Source organism: Rousettus aegyptiacus, unplaced genomic scaffold (assembly GCF_014176215.1).
Source record: "Rousettus aegyptiacus isolate mRouAeg1 unplaced genomic scaffold, mRouAeg1.p scaffold_m13_p_9, whole genome shotgun sequence".
NCBI lineage: Eukaryota > Metazoa > Chordata > Mammalia > Chiroptera > Pteropodidae > Rousettus > Rousettus aegyptiacus.
Window position 1 is genome coordinate 36,803,121 of NW_023416312.1, and position 15,525 is coordinate 36,818,645.

General features: G+C 37.1%; 1 protein-coding gene across 16 annotated transcripts in view; it reads right to left on the bottom strand.

The window, feature by feature from the left end:
- Positions 1-15,525, bottom strand: part of ZC3H12B (zinc finger CCCH-type containing 12B) — a 335,593-nt gene that overhangs the window by 41,647 nt on the left and 278,421 nt on the right. For 8 of the 16 annotated variants that reach the window (XM_036226362.1, XM_036226367.1, XM_036226359.1 and 5 more), the window contains 2 exons: positions 8,040-8,082; positions 361-576 (listed from right to left, as the gene is read on the bottom strand). The exons of 1 other annotated variant lie outside the window; for it this stretch is intronic. The gene's annotated coding sequence lies outside the window, so the exon portion shown is untranslated. The remainder of the gene's footprint in view (positions 1-360; positions 577-8,039; positions 8,083-15,525) is intronic. 7 more of the 16 variants (XM_016123408.2, XM_036226365.1, XM_036226366.1 and 4 more) reach the window with 3 other exon arrangements.

Sequence of the window (15,525 nt, forward strand, 5' to 3'; positions counted from 1 at the left end):
TTGTCTTGATTCTGTAGATAAACAAAGCTGCTGGTGGGATTACTACTTAAGCACTGAAGGTATGAACTTGGTCTGCTAAGATCCATGTGATGTTTTTTGAAAGCCCCTGCCCTATTCTCTGTCTTATTCAGATTCCCAGTGGCTGGGCCCTGCAGATTTCCCTGAAATCTCCATGGTGCAAGATCAGAATAGAGGCTCCCACAAAGTGACATACAATGCTAGGGGAGACTGGTTGTCTTACTGTGTTCTCTTTTTTCCCATTGAAGGAACCAGAGGCTCAGAAATCAGAGACCACTCTGTGTGGTATTGCATTGTCCTAGGGGAGGAGTAATGTGGGCAACATGTAGGTGGTTGTCTTACCCTTCTAATGCAGCCTGTCTTGGTCTCTCAGGTGCAGGTGGGTGCTTCAGCCTCACCCCCATGTTCTAGGATTCTCTCAGTGCAGTCTTGTTCTGGAATAGATGTTAGTTGTTCTTCTTGTAATGAGGAGTGAAGGCAGGAATGACCTATGTTGCCACCTTGGTTACATCATTCTGAGCTCCAGTTTTAACAAGTATAAAGTGGAGGTGTTACTTTCTGGTCATGGTAAAGATTAAATAAGATAATATATGTAATGTACTTTGTAAATTACATATCAGTTTAAAAGTCTAATAAATATTTATGAAGCACTTGCTGTTGACCAGGTATTGTTTTTGATACAATGATGTATAAAGAGTCCTTGACCTCAAAGAGTTTATAAGATTAGTGATTCATTATAAGTGGTATGACATAATGGAAAGAGCACAGACACTGTATTCAGAGACCTATGTTCAAGTCTTACCTCTGCTTATTTTCAGCCAATGAATCTTGTTAAAAGATTCTCACAAATTTATTGTACTTGCATTTCCTGATATTAAATGGAAATAATAATTGCCTGACATTAAAAAAATTATTTTGGTGAGGATATAATGATATAAACTATAATAATAAAACCATATTTATTATGAAAATTAGGTAGAATATAGAATATATCAAGATCATCTACAGCACACCAAACTACTACCATATCTTTACATACATAAAAGCAGTAAAAGCAGATGTTGGTATGGACACTGTATATTTGATCATTTTTTAATTATTGTATATAATTAACATATAATAAAATTCATCCATTTAAAATATTAAATTCAGTGATTTTTGGTACATTTAGGGATATGTGAAACCATCACTAATTTTAGAACATTCATCAAGTCAAAAGGAAATCCCATGTGTCCATGGATTGGAAGGCTTAATATTGTTAAGATGGCAAGGCTCCTTGATGTTATCTACAGATTTAACTTAATCCCTATTAAAATCCCGATGGTGTTTTTTTTTTTCAGAAATAGAAAAATCTACCTTGACATTCATATGAAATCTCAAGGTAACCAGAATAGCCAAAACAATCTTGACAAGGAACAAAGTTGGAGGTCTCATACTTATAGATTTCAAAATGTATTACAAACTTAGGCAATGAAAATAGTGTGGCACTGACATGAAGAGACATACAGTTCAATAGAATACAATAGAGAGTCCATAATAAATCTCTCTCATATATCATCAAATTATTTTTTACAAGGGTGCCAAGACCATTCAGTGGGGGGGAAAAAGTCTTTTCATTAAATGATATTGGGAAAACTGGATGTCCACATACAAAAGAATGAATTTGTACCCTTACTTTATGACATATACAAAAATTAGCTCAAAAATGGACATAAATGTAAGAGCTAACACTATAAAATTCTTAGAATAAAACAGAAAGAAATCTTCATGACATTGGCTTTGGTAATGATTTCTTGGATATGACACCATAAGAACAACAAAAGTAAAAAAGTAGATAAAATACATCAAACTTAAAAACTTCTGAGCATTAAATGACAGAAACAAAAGAGTGAAAAAGTAATGTATGGAATCAGAGAAAATATTTGGAAAACATATATATGAAAGGGTTTAATAGCCAGAATACATAAAGCATTCCTAAACTTCAAAAAAATGCAATTAAAAAATAGACAAAAGAGAGGTTCCGGTCAAGATGGCATGCTTGCCTCTTTCCATGACCATATTAAAATTGCAAATGAAATATAGAACAATCAACCCAGAGAACCATCCAAAGATTAGATGAATAGAAGTTCTATTACTAAGGATATAAAGAAGACACCTTGAAACTGCTGGGAATGGCAGAGATGCAAAATTGGTTAGCCCTGCATCCATGTGTGGCAGTTGAGATTTGGGAGGAATTTCTTGACTGCAGATGTCTGTCCTGAACAGCCAGGGGCAGCCCCACAATGGACTCCCTAGCTTGGAGCACCAATGCTGGGAAGAACAGCCCCCACAACATTGGGCTGTGAAAATCAGCGAGGCTTCTGCCATCTGAGTGAGAGAGAAGGCACTTACTCTGAATTTTGACTGAGGGAAAGCAGGTGGGAGGTGCCAGAAACATACAGGGAGAAACTGAGTTGTGTGTTTTTAGGGCAAAAGCTAAAGAAAAAGCTGCCATGTCCCTGTGGTTTGTCCTCCTCCTGTGTAGCCAGCACATGGATGCAATGTTTCCTGTGTAGAGCCCTCCCCCCACACGGACAAATATGAACTTCCATTGGCCTGGTAAACTCTACTCTCTCCACCCTGGTGACTCTCTTGGACTCTGTACACACCAACTTGCGCAATGCCAGAGGATTTCATGAAGCTCGTTGACCCGCACTCAAGTTGTTCTTGAACAACTTTAGGGGGTCCAAGGGCCAAAGTGAATGGCAGCTGGCCTTGGTGGGCTCTAAGATGTTTGCAAAGCAGCCTCAGGCTCAGCACTGGCATCAAATCTGAATCTACATTAACCTATTGAACACCACTTGCCCAATCCTGCTGACTCCCTGAGAACCCGCCTAACTCAACCCCCATCACCCATATCACCTGAGGTTCTTTCAGTAGCTGAGACTTATGGACAGCTGGCAGGTGGTCACAGGCCTAGGGGTTTCCTGGGCCATTAGCTGAGGTGCCCCAAGCCTGGTACTAGTGATGGCCAGCCTTGATTCACAGTATATCCTCTCCCACACACCTCCAAGACCAGCAAAGGCAGTGACCAACTGCAGATCACTTTGTAGCTCCTACCAGGTAGACCCAGAGCAGTAACATGCAGCAGCTACACAGGGTCCCCTTCCAAGAGCCAGCACACCTGTCGAGCAATTTTAAATTATAAGAAAACACCACCCAAACAGCCCCAAACATGGCACACACAAAGGGTGGTCTTGGCAGTCACCAGAGCCCTCTGGGCGAATCCTGCTCCATGGGATTAGCCACCACACAGTAGCTCTATGCTGTGGTCTTGGCCAAGTCTCATAGCTAGTAAGCCCAAGGGTCAATTCCACCTACTGACATGCCAATAATTTCAAGGCTAAACTATAACAAGAGGGCACACACAACCCACAAGAGACATTGCTGGAGTCCCAGCACGGGTGATCAGGGAGACTGCATCACTGGGCCCCACAAGACACTTAAATATGTACAGCCACCCTGACAAGACTGGGAGATGTGGCAAATCTATATAATACATAAAAGAAATATAGAGAGGCAACCAAATGAGGAAACAAAAAACACATCCCTAATAAAGAGACAGGACAGGAGAAAACATCAGAAAACAAAATAAAACAAAACAAAATGGAGGCAAGCAATTTACCAGATGCAAAGTTCAAAATAATGGTTGTAAGCATGCTTAAGTAATTTAGTGAGAACTTCAACAAAGAGACAGCAAGTATAAAAAAAGACATAGAAACCATGAAAAAACCGTCAGAAATGAATAATACAATACTGAAATAAAAATACACTAGAAGGAATCAAGAGGAAATTTGATAAAGCAGAAAATTGAATCAGTGATTTAGAAGACAATGTAGTAGAAAACACCTAATCAGAACAGCAACAAGAAAAAAAATAAAAATGAAGATAGTTTAAGGAACCTATCAAACAACAGCAAGCATAACAACATTCTCATCACAGGGGTACCAGCAGAAGAAAGAAACATGAGATTGAGACTTATTCGATGGAATAATGACTGAAAACTTCCCTAATATGACAAAGGAAATAGACATACATGTCCAGGAAGCACAAAAAATCCCAAACAAGATGAAACAGAAGAGACCCAAACCAGGACATATCAAAACTTAACTGGCAAAGGTTCAAGACAATGAGAGAATCTTAAAATCAGCAAGAGAAAGGTAGTTAGTTAACTATAAGAGAGCTCTCATAAGACTGTCAGAGGATTTATCAACAGAAATTTTGCAGACTAGAAGAACTTGGAACAAAATATTCAAAGTGATGAAAAGCAAGGTCCTACAACCAAGACTACTTTACCCAGAAAGGCTATCATTTAAAATTGAAGGAGAGATAAAGAGCTGCTCAGATAAGAAAACACTAAAGATTTTATCACCACCAAACCAGTACTATTTTTTGAAAAGACTTTAATTTTCTTCACAGAATACAGTCTTGGCACCCTTATCAGGGTCCAAGTACCGAGAAGAGAAGTGCGCAGAACCTCTGGCTAGAAAAAACAGCAGAGATTGTGGTTGAGGGAGACAGAAGTCTAAGAGAGTAGCAGACAATCCTCTTAAAGGGCCTGTGCCTGGATTACTCAGTGACAGACTAACTTACTCTGAGCTCCAGCACTGGGCCAGCCACTCAAGGAGTGCCACGAACACATAGGGAGACACTGAGTTGTTGGGCTTCAGGGCAAGGACTGGAAGGGTGGCTTTTACCTAAACAGAAGCACTGCCAGTATCCATAGTTCCTTGGTTGAGTTCTGCCCTCTCCCAGCATGCAGATGCAGGTAGCCGCTATACCTGAGTCTCCATCAGCTTGGATAACACAGGTCACTCCACCCAGGGGATTCCCTGAGACTCTGCCTCTCCCAACTTGCTGGCCCGCCCAAGTGCCTAATGATCTGAGGTGGAGCTGAAGTGGTGATGCTAGCACTGGAGAGTGGCTGCAAATACAGATGAAGCTTTGTTTGCTCACTCACTGCTCACCTCTTGCTGTGCAGCCCAGTAACTAAAAGGCCACAGATTAGTTCCTGTTTTCAGCCCAAGGGTTCAGGACCCCTAGTTTATTCAATACAAATGGCCTGTCTTGGCTCATGCTGAAGACTTTCCTGAAATCTCTCAAAGGCTCACAAAACCAAAGAAGCAGCAGCTGGCCTTGGCATGGTTCATAACTCTTGCTGAGCAGCATTAACCCTGTCATTAGTAGCAGCCAGTTGGTTTCTGGCTTGGCCTCTTGAGGCACTTCTAAGCTCAGCACAAGTAGCATCCATCTGTGGATTGCTTGGTGACTCTTACCAGGTGGCCTAGGAAGTACACAGGCTGTGGCTGAACTTGGCTTGTGGCTGGGCCCCTCCCAGGAGACCTTTGGGCTGGCACATCCAGTGTTCTGCTTCCACCATTGATGGAAATGAAGTACCACCCAGGGCTGCATCTGAGGAAAACACACTAGCAGGAAAGATTGGGCAGGCACCAGATCTCTGTTAAAGTGAATGCTACTCTGCAGGTTTGGCCTGTCACCAGCCAGTACTCATAAACTATAAGTCCCAAGGGTCAATTCTTCCCATCGAAGTTCAAACATCAACCAAGTCTCGGCTACATCAAAAGGGGACACAATTCACACAAGAGACACACCTTGAGCACCTCGCTCAGGTTACCAGGGAAGACTCTGACACGGAACCACAAGATACCTACTACATAAAGCCACTCCACTAACACTGAAAAACTTAGGAGCCTTACCTAATAACAAGCACAGGGAGGCAGCCATAATGGGGAGATAAAAAATACATCCCATATGAAAGAATAGAACAAAACTCCAGAAAAAGAACTTAACAAAGTAGAGATAAGCAATCTACCAGATGCAGAGTTCAAAACAAAAACTGGTTATGAGGATGCTCAATGAACTTAGGGGAAGAGTAGATGAACTCAGTGAGAACTTTAACAAAGATCTAGAAAACATAAAAATGGAGATGGAAAACAAAAAAAAGAACCAGTCAGAATTGAAGAATACAATATCTGATTGAAGAGTCAATTAGAGAAAACCAACAGGTTGGGAAAAGTGGAGGATTGAATCAACAATTTAGAGGATGAGGTAGCAGAGAACATCCAACCAGAGCAGAAACAAACAAAAAGAATCCAAAAATAAATGAAGATAGTTTAAGGGGTCTCTGGGACAATACCAAGTGCCACAACATTTGCATCATAGAGGTACCAGAAGGAGAAGAGAGAGAGCAAGAAATTGAAATCATATTTCAAGAAATAATGACTGAAAACTTCTCTAACTTGGTGAAGGAAATAGACATACAGAAAGCACAGGGAGTTCCAAACAAGATGTACCCAAAGAGGTCCACACCAAGACACATCATAATGCCAAAGGTTAAATACAAAGAGAGAATCTTAAAAGCATCGAGAGAAAATCAATTAGTTACCTACAAGGGAGCTCCCATAAGACTGTCAGTTGATTTCTTAACAGAAACTTTGCAGGCCAGAAGGGCTTGGCATGAAATATTCAAAGCGATGAAAAGCCAGGACCTATAGTCAAGATTACTCTATCTAACAAAGCTATTGTTTACAACTGTAGAACAGGTAGAGAAATTTTCAGACAAGAAAAAGCTAAAGGAGTTCATCGCCACCAAGCCAGTATTATAGGAAGTGTTGGAAGGACTTCTTTATTAAGAAAGAAAAATATGTATCAAAAATAGAATAAAAATATCAATAATGACATATCTATCACCAAGTACTTTAAATACAAAAAAGCATTCAATGATCTAATCAAAAGATAGGTTAGCTGAACTGAAGAAAACAAGACTCTTACATAGGCTGCCTACAAGAAAATAACTTCAGATTAAAAGACACACAGAAACTAAAAGTAAACGGATGAAAGAAAATTTCACGATGGACCTAGAAGGTATTGTATTGAATGGAGTACGGCAGACAGAGAAGGGCAAATGGCATATGATTTTATGTCTATGTGGAATCTAAAAAAAACACACACAAATAAACAAACTCATACATACAGGGAATATTTGAGGGTTATGAGATGGGAGAGGGTTGGGGGGTTTAGGTGTAAAAGGGGGAAGAGATTAAGAGGAGAAGTACAAAGTGGTAGTTAAAAAAATAGTCATGAAGACATAAAGGATAGCATAAGGAATATGGTCAATAATATTGTAATGACTGTGTCCAGTGTCAAAACGGTACTAGATTTATAAGGGTGATCAATTCGAGGGTGGTATGGATGTCTAATCACTATGCTGTGCACCTGATACTAATATGAGACTGTATGCTGACTGCTGTTGAAAGAAAAATTATTCTCTGAAAAAAAAAGAAAAGAATAAATTATTAGAAAATGTACATATGTGGCAGGGTGAAAGTTCTGAAGAGCAAATAAAACTACATTTGATCACCCCTCTCCGAGAGAGAGAGAGAGAGAGAGAGAGAGAGAGAGAGAGAGAGAGAGAGAGAGAGAGAGAGAGAGAGAGAGAGAGAAACATCTCAGCTGCAAAGACAAATGTTGACTCAAGTGAAAGGATGGAAAACAATACTCCAAGCATATAGCATCCAAAGAAGAGTGAGTATAGCCATACTTATATCCGATAAAATAGACTTCAAGATAAAAAATGTAACAAGAGATAAAGATGGATACTTCATAATGAAATGGAGGACAATACTTCAAGAAGACATAGCACATCAATATATATGTTCTCAATCAAAATATATAAAGCACCTACTAACAAATAATGGGAGAAAGTGACAAAAACACAATTATAGTAGGGGGTCTAAATACTCAATTGTCAGCTATGGATTGAACATCTAAATAAAAAAATCAATAAGGAAATACCATCCTTAAATGAGACCATTAGACATAATAGACATTTACAGAGTCTGTCATCCCAAAACATCAGATTATACATTCTTCTCTAGTGCACATGGAACATTCTCAATAATAGACCATATGTTAGTACACAAAAACTAGCCTCAACAAATTTAAGAAGATTGAAATCATACCAAGCATATTCTCCGACCACAATGTTTTCAATCTGGAGATCAACTGCAAAAAGAAAGGAGAAAAAGTCACAAATATGTAAAGATTAAACAACATGCTACTAAGAATGATTGGGTCATAGAAGAAACAAAAGGAGAGATCAAGAGATACATAGAAACAAATGTGAATGAAAATACAACATATCAAAACTGTTGAGACACAGCAACAGTGGTAATAAGAGGAAAGTTCATATCATTACAGGCCTATCTCAAGAAACAAACAAACAAAAAACACCGCCCCCCCAAATCTAACAATGCATCTTAAAGAAGTTGAACACGAAGCACAAGTGAAGCCCGAAGTCAACAGAAGGAAGGAAATAATAAAAATTAGAGCAGAATTAAGTGAAATTGATAATAAAAAGGCAATAAAAAATTAAAGGAACAAAGAGCTAGTTCTTTGAGAAGATCAAAAAAATCAACAATCCCCTGGCTAGACTTACTAAGGACAAAAGAGACAGGACACAAATAAACAAAATCAGAAATGAAAGAGAAGTTATGACAGATACTACCAAAATGTAAAGTATCATACAAGACTACTATGAAAGATTACATGCCACCAAATTCAATAACCTAGAAAAATGTACAAGTTCTTAGAAATATACAACCTTTCTATACTGAATTACATAAAATTAGAAAGTGAAATAGACTGATAAACAGTAAGGAAACTGAAATAATCATCAAAAACCTCCCAAAAAAGTAAAAGTCTGGGACCTGTTGGCTTCACTAGCAAATTCTACCAAACATTCAAAAATAATTTAATACCTGTTCTTAAACTTTTCCAAAAATTTGAAGAAGAGGCCATACTTCCTAATTCATTTTACGAGGATGACATTCCTAGATACCAAAAGCTGGTAAAGGTAACACTATAAAAGAAAACTATAAACAAATATTTCTGATGAATGCAGATACAGAAATCCTAAAGAAAATAATAGCAAATTTAATAAACAACACATTAAAAAGATTATACATCATGATCAAGTTTGGCTCATTCCAGCGACACAGGGATGATGCAACACACACCACATAAACAAAATAAAGGATAAAAATCATATGATCATTTCAATAGGTATAGAAATGGCATTTGACAAGAAACAGCACCCATTTAGGATTAGCACACTTAATAAAATGGGTATAGAAGGAAAGTACTACAACACAATAAAGGCTATATATGAAAAGGCTGTCTTCTCTTACTAGCCTAATTCAATATAGTATTGAAAGTCCTAGCTATAATAATTAGGAAAGAGAAAGAAATAAAAGGCATCCAAATTGAGAATGAAAAAGTCAATCTGTCACTTTTTTTCAGATGCCATGATTCTCTATACAGAAAAATATAAAGACTCCATGAAAAAAAAACTATTAGAAAAAATAAGCAAATGCAGTAAAACTTCAGGATATAAAATCAATGTACAAAAATCCATAATGTTCCTATACAATAACAATAAATTTTTAGAAAAAGAAACTAAAAATAAAATAATCCCTTTTGCAATTGCAACAAAAGGAATAAAATACCTAGGAATAAAACTAATGAAGAATGTGATGGGATTATAAATTGAAAAGTATTAAAATATTATTAAAGAAATTGAAGGAGGAACAATAAAATAAAAAGATATTCCATATTCATGGATTAGAAAAATCAACATAGTTAAAAGGCTGTATTACCTAAAGCAATATACAAATTTAATGCAATCCCCATCAAAATCTCAATAACATTTTTAAAGAAATAGAAGAAAAAGTCATCAGATTTGTGTGGATTCCTAAAAGACCCCAAACATCCAAAGCAATCCCGAGAAAAAAAGAACAAGGCCACAGGTATCACTTGGACTGACCTAAAATTATACTACAAAGTAACAATAATCAAAACAGCATGGAATTGGCAGAAAAATAGACACACAGACCAATGGAACAGAATTGAGACCCCAGAAATAAACCCACATATATATGGGAAAATAATTTTTGACAAAGGAGCCAACAGCATACAATGGGGAAAATAAAGCCTCGTCAATAAATGGTGCTGGGAAAATTTGAAAGCCACCTGCAAAAGAATGAAATTAGAATGCTGTCTGTCGCCATACACCAAAATTTGCCCCCAAATGGATCAAAGACCTAAATACAAGACCTGAAACAAAAAACTAAACTCATGGACCTTGGTTGCAGAAAGGATTTTATGAATTTAATCTCAAAGGTAAGGAAAAAAACAAAAATAAATGAATGAGACTGTATCAAACTAAAAAGCTTCTGCACAGCAAAAGAAACCATCAGCACAGCAAAGAGGGAACCAACTGAATGAGAGAAGATATTTGCAAACAAGACTTCTGATAAAGTCTTAACGATCAAAATATAGAAGAAACTCATACAACTTAACAACATAATACAGGCAAATTAAAGAATGGGCAGAGGATCTAAATAGGCACTTCTCCCAAGAAGACAGACAAATGCCCAACACAAATGAAAAGATGATCAACTTCACTAGCTATTATGGAAATGCAAATCAAACCCACAAGGAGATACCAAGTCACACCTGTTAGAATGGCTATCATCAGGACAAGTAATAGCAAGTATCACAGAGGTTGTGGGGAAAAAGGAACCTTCATTCCCTGCTGGTGGGAATGTAAAAAGGCACTGCCACTATGAAAAATAGTATGGAGGATCCTTAAAAAATAAGAATATATGCCAAAATGATCCAGCAATGCCTCTTCTGCTATCTACTCAAAATTTTGAAAATATTTATCTGTAAAGATATATACACCCTGATTTTCATAGCAGTATTATACATGGTAGCCAAGACATGGAAATAACTGAAGTGTCCTTCACTAGATAATTGGATAAAGAAGAGTTGGTACATATATATATGTATATATAGTGGAATATAAGTCATAAGAAAAGATGAAATACTGCAATTTGCAACAATTTGGATGAATCTTTTTTTTCTTTTGACAGTTACAATGGGAAATTGTAAAGTCAAGTAGTTTAATGGTTCACTTAAAATCTTTTGTGACATCAATTATTTTTCATCTGATTTTGTTCTATAGTGTAATAAGAGGTATATTAAAATTTCCATTGTAATTGTGGATTTCTATTTCATTTATACATTTATATTTCTTAACTTTTAATTAAGTTTATTGGAGTAACATTGTTTAATACAATTATATAATTTTCGAGTGTACATTATCATTTGACATCTGCATATTCTATTGGGTGTTTATCACCCAAATTCCAGATTCCTTCAGCTACCATATATTTGATCCCTTTTACCCACTTCACCCTCCCTCTGAACTCTGTATTTGATCCCCTTTACCTGTCTACTTCACCTTTCCTTCCTCATCCACTAGTAACCACTAGTCTATAGTCCTCTGGTAACCACTAGCCTATAGTCCATGTCCATGAGTCTCTGTTTGTGCTGTTCATTTGTTGCTTTTAGGTTGATATCCCACATATAAGTGATATCATGTGATTTTCAACTTTTTCTGTCTGACTTATTTCGCTTTGCACAATTATCTCAAGGTCTATCCATGTTGTCACAAATGGCAGTATTTCATCTCTTCTTATGGCTGAGTAATATTCCATTGTATATATGCACCACAGTTTCTTTAGCCAATCATCTATCATAGGACACTTCATTTGCTTCCATGTTCTGGCCACTGTGAATAGTGGGTCTATGAACATCAGTGTGCAAACATCTTTTTGGATATGGGTTTTCAAGTCTTTGGGGTATATGCCTAGTAGAGGGATTGCTGGATCATATGGTAGATCAATTCTTAGTTTTCTGAGGAACCTCCATACTGTTTTTCATAGTGGCTGTACCAATTTGAAGTCCAAAGAGCACCATATGAGGGTTCTTTTTTCCATATCCTCTCCAAAATAGCTAGAATTATTGAGCATCGTTTCAAATATTTGTTGGCCATTTATATGTCCTCTAGGGAAAATTGTCTGTTTAGGTCCTCTGCCCATTTTTTGATTGGATTGTTTGTTTTCTTTTGTTGTTATTGAGTTGTATGCATTCTTTGTATATTTTGGATATTAGGCCCTTATCAGAGGTGTTGCTTGCAAATATATTTTCCGGTTCGGATGGTTCTCTCTTTACCTTGTTGACTTTCTTTTCCTGAGCAGAAGCCTTTTAGTTTGATGTAGTCCCATTCATTTATTTTATCTTTTATTACCCTTGCCTTTGAGGTCGAATTCATAAAATCCTCTTTAAGTCCAAGGTCCTTGAGTTTAGTTGCTATTTTTTTTTCTAGGCATTTTATTGTTTCAGGTCTTATATTTAGGTCCATAATCCATTCTGAGTTAATTTTGACATGTGGTGATAGATAACAGTCTAGTTTCATTCTTTTGTAGGTGGCTTTCCAGTTTTTCCAGCACCATTTATTGAAGAGGCTTTCCTTTCTCCATGGGATGTTTTTGGATTTTTGTCAAAAATTGTTTGCCCATATAAATATGGATTTACTTCTGGACTCTCGCTTCTGTTCCACTGGTTCGTGTATCTGTTTTGCTGCCAATACCATGCCGTTTTGATTACTGTTGCTTTGTAGTGTAATTTGAATTCAGGCAGAGTGATGCCTCCAGTCTCATTCTTTATACTCAGGATGGCTTTGGCAATTCAGGGTTATTTGTACTTCCATACAAATCTGATGACTTTTTGTGCTGTTTCTTTAAAAAAAATGCCGATGGGATTTTGATGGGGATTACATTAAATCTGTATAATGCTTTAGGTAATGTGGTCATTTTAACTATGTCGATTCTTCCAATCCAAGAACACTGAATATCTTTCCATTTCTTTCCATCTTCTTCAATTTCTTTTAATAGAGTCTTGTATTTTTCATTATATAGATCCTTCACTTGTTTCATTAAATTTATTCCATTCTTTTTGTTGCAATTGCAAAAAGAATTTATTTTTTCCACTTCTTTTTCTTAACCCTTCATTATTAGAGTGTAGGAACGCTATAAATATTTTAACGTTGATTTTGTATCCAGAGACTTTACCGTATTTGCTTGTTGTTTCCAGTAGTGTTCTTGTGGAGACTTTAGGGTTTTCTATATAGAGAATTATGTCATCTACAAATCATGACAGTTTGACTTCATTTTCTGTTTGGATGCTTTTTATATCTTTCTCTTGTCTGACTGCACTCGCTAGGACCTCCAACATTATATTGAATAAGTGGTGATAGTAGAAAGTATTGTCTTGTTCCTGATCTTAGAGGGTATGTTTTTAGTTTTTCACCATTAAGTATAATGTTGGCTGAGAGTTTGTCATATATGGCCTTTATTATGTTAAGATACTTTTCTTCTATACAGATTTTGTTAAGTGCCTTGATCATAAATGGAAACTGTATCTTGTTGAAGGTTTTTTATTCGTCTATTGATATGATCATATGATTCTTCTTTTTAAATTTGTTTATGTGGTGTATCTCATTAATTGATATGCGTATGTTGAACAATCCCTGTGCCTCTGGGTTGAAATCCACTTGATAGTGGTGTATAATCTTTTTAATATGTTGCTGTATTCAGTTCACTAGTATCTTTTTTAAGATTTTTGTATCTGTGTTCATGAGAGATATTAGTCTGTAGTTTTTCTGTGTTATCTTTATCAGGTTTCGTAGTTATCTTTTTTTGTGTGTTATCTTTACCAGATTTCTTTTTTGTGTGTGTGTTATCTCTACCAGTACTATTGGCCTCATAAAATGTGTTGAGAAGTATTGCCTCCTCTTTGATTTTTTGGAAGAGTTTGAGGAGTATATGTATTAAATCTTCTTTGAATGTTTGGTAGAATTCACTGGAGAAGCCATCTGTTCCTGGTAGGTTTCTGATGATTGTTTCAATTTTCATATAGCTGATCAGACTATTTAGATTTTCCAGTTCTTCTTGATTCAGTCTAGAAAGGTTGTATTTTTCTAAGTACTGGTTCATTTCTTCTAGGTTGTAAAATTTGGTGTCATATACTTTTTATAGTATTCTTGTATGATCCTTTGTATTTCTGCGATGTTAGTCATAATTTCCCCTCTTTCATCCCTGATTTTGTTTATTTGTGTCCATCTCTCTTTTTTTTAGTGAGTCTAGCCAGAGGTTTTGGATCTCATTGAGTTTTTTCAGAAGTACAGTATTGAATTCTGTGTCATTTAAGTCACATGTTTCTACGTCTGGAAGCTTATTGTCTGGAGATTTTTGTCTTTCTGAGATGCCTTGTCACTTTGGTTGTTCATGATGTTTAATGGACTATTTCTTCACCTGGGCATTAATGGAAGTATATTCTGCTGTTTTTCCAGAAAGAAGATTTATTATATAAATTCTCTCTTTAGCCTGTTGCAAAGAAGCTTCTTTTTTTTTTTTTTTAGTTTCCAGTAGGTGGAATCTAAGCCTCTTGGATCCCTGCTTTATATAAAGTCTTAATATTGTTTTTTAAATTTTCTTATAGATATTTATTCATGCTTGCTACCCTCAGTTTCTGTCTCTGTTAGTGTCAGTGACAGTCTCAGCAGTGTTTGCTCAGATTCCTCTGTAGCTCTGCGGTGATTCGTCTGGGAGGGTATGGGAGGAGTGCCCCTCTGGGTTATGGGTTGGGGGTTGCATCTAAGCCTCTGTTTTTCAACCACAGCCAGCAAAAATCAGTTGTTGTTCCTCTGTGGTCCTGTCTTGCTTCTCTGCTTTCTGCCCTGATGATTGGGCCCTACAGTCTGCTGGCTATGGGGGACATTACTGCATGGGATAGCAGTAATGTTCCTAGAACTCACCACAAGAACTCACCACTCCTTCTCTCCTCCCCTTCCTCGTTCAGGGAGCTCCAACGGCTATGAGAGGTAGCTTCTTTACTACTTCTGGTCCACCACCCAACACCAGGGGTTCTGACCTGTGGTAGCTCTTATGCACAGATCTCACACTCAGATGTGCTGGTGTGCAGTTTGGGTGTTTTTGTCAAGTCTTAAATGTTCAGCTTATTATTGTTTCACAGGGAGAAATCGGAGGATATCGCTCACTCTGCCATATTTCCAAAGATCCTTGGATGGATCTTGAGAGTATCACACTTAGCAAAGTCAGCCAGAAAAGCTGAGAAGCATATCATTTCACTCATATGCGGGATATACAACTGAAAGGAACACATGAGCGAGATTAACAAAGGGAGACTCATGGACACAGACAACTGTTTAGTTGTTACCACATGGAAAGTGGGGAAGGAGAATGCATATATGGGTAATGAAAGTCAAATATATAAGGTGATGGAAGGAAACTTAACTTTGGATAGTGAATATCCAATGCAATATACATGTTCCCCTTAAAACTTGCCCAGAACTCTGGATTGGGGAGCCATATTTGAGTCTTGCTTCCTGTCTCTTTGCCAATCAATTTAGCAATAAACGTTTATTTTTTCTTTTCTCAAAAACTGGTGCCATAGTATTGGCTCCTGTGTGCACTGAGCAGCAAGCTCTTGCTTGGTACCAGGAAGAGGACAGGAAAGAGT